Source organism: Neopelma chrysocephalum, unplaced genomic scaffold (assembly GCF_003984885.1).
Source record: "Neopelma chrysocephalum unplaced genomic scaffold, ASM398488v2 Primary Assembly neopelma1_95831, whole genome shotgun sequence".
In the NCBI taxonomy this organism is placed as follows: domain Eukaryota; kingdom Metazoa; phylum Chordata; class Aves; order Passeriformes; family Pipridae; genus Neopelma; species Neopelma chrysocephalum.
The window spans coordinates 1-1,790 of NW_020924488.1; the positions used below are offsets into that span (position 1 = coordinate 1).

The 1,790-nt window shown below is 63.5% G+C and overlaps 1 long non-coding RNA gene across 1 annotated transcript; it reads left to right on the forward strand.

The window, feature by feature from the left end:
* Positions 1 to 50: 50 nt before the first annotated feature.
* LOC113981012 lies at positions 51 to 1,121 on the forward strand. The gene is made up of 3 exons (XR_003538297.1): positions 51 to 63; positions 679 to 861; positions 1,075 to 1,121. It is a non-coding gene; the product is annotated as an uncharacterized LOC113981012 (long non-coding RNA).
* The last annotated feature ends 669 nt before the right edge of the window (positions 1,122 to 1,790 follow it).

The following is a 1,790-nucleotide window of genomic DNA, read 5'->3' on the forward strand; positions in this document are numbered from 1 at the left end:
GGGGCGGAGCAGCCGGCGGAGAAGCGGCCCCGCACACTGCGGGATCGCGTGGTCCAGGCGCAGGTGGGATCCGCTCGGTGCTGCCGGGGCTCGGGGAACGGGAGGGGGCGAAAAGGGGGGGTCTGGAGGGTTCGTCCTGCCTTGGGTGGAGGATGTCGGCGGTGCTGGGAGGGGGCTCTGGCGGGCACTGGGGGTGAAGTGTTTGGAGCTCTCACCGGGTCTCCGCGCCGGCCCCGCGCAGCCCCATCGCTCCCCCCCCATCCCTTTCCTCCCCCCCCTTACCGCCCCCGCTCCCCCCTCCCCCCCTTCACCCCCTTCATCCCCTTCTCCCCCATTCCCTCCCCTGCCTCCCCTTCCCCCCCTCCCCACTCTTCTACTCCCCCCTTCCCTCCCCTCGTCCCCCCTGTGAGCCAGCCGGGCGGTGCGGCGGGCCGGGCGGCGGGGCGGGGCGCGGCGGCATAGCCGGAGGGGGCGGCGCGGCGTGAGACGGGGAAGGCACTGGCAGTCCAGGTGCAGCCTTGGCTGCTGAGCCTCTGTCAGTCAGAAACGCTGCCCAGGTCCCTCATCCCACAGTACCTGGGATAAATGAGTTCCCAGTCCCTCTCTGGACTGTTCTCTACAGTCTGACACAATGCTCACATTTAATCTGCACTCAAAGAAGTTTTTTTTCACCCCTAGCGATGGCTCAGGTTCAAGATGTAGCTTGTCCCAGTCAGGAAGGTGCCTCTCCTAACTTTGAAGTGATTCAAGATATGGAGAGTGGAAGCAGCAGGAATGGTAGGAGTGCAGAGGAGTCCCTGAGTCTCCGGAATGGAACAGAAACAAGGAATATACACAGAAGGACCCCTGGAAAATGTCAGGGTGAGTGCAGGGCCACCTGTGTCCTGTAGGGAGGGGACAGGGTCGCCCCACCAGGGCAGGGCTGGCAAGTGTGAGGCTGCTCCAGAGGTCTGCAAGAGGCCTCTGGGCCCCGTCAGTGGCTGGTGCCGACACTTCTGGCTGCCTCGGTGTTGGGATGTGAGGGCTGGGCCTGCTCGGGACAGCCCCGTCCTCACGGCCAGTGGCTCTTTCCAGCTCCAGGCAATTGGTTCAGATCCCACCCGGTGCTCACCGTGGTGCTGGCCCTGTCAGTGTTAGTGATCCTGCCTTTGGTGGTGGCCGTGGCTGTGCTGGCACGTAAGGAAGGAGCAGCTGCCTCGGCAGGTGAGGAAGGAGCGGCTGTCTTGGCACAGAGGCAGCTCTGGGCACAGGGTTGGGGCTCCCTGTGGAGGGGAATCCTCAGACGTTCTCCCTTTCTCTCTCCAGTAGGAGAGAGAGTAGGAAGTCATGGAGAGAATCCAGTTACACCTAAGGATCGACAGTTTCTGGCCTGTCCCGAGGGCTGGATCGGATACAACAGGGTCTGTTACAACCTCTCGACAGATCAGGAGAGCTGGAAAGGGGCTCAGAATCGTTGCTCCGAGCTTGGGGCCTCCCTGGCCGTGCTCAGCGACGAGGCAATGGTGAGTGAGGGGCTCTGGGGGTGTGAGTGGCAGAGGGGAGGCTGGGGCAGCTCTCACTGCCCACTCCTCTCTTCCTCCCAGCGCTTCCTGTTCCACTTCAGTAGCAACACAGATTACTGGCTCGGGCTGCGCAGAAGGGGCGAGAGGTTCCAGTGGGTGGACGGCAGCAGCTACAACTCCTCGTGAGTCCCGGGGGGACGGGCAGGGGATGGGGAGGAAGAGGCTGCTGGGACTGTCCCTCCTCATGTGCTGGGGGGAATGGGCAGAGACGACCTGTCCTGTTAACAG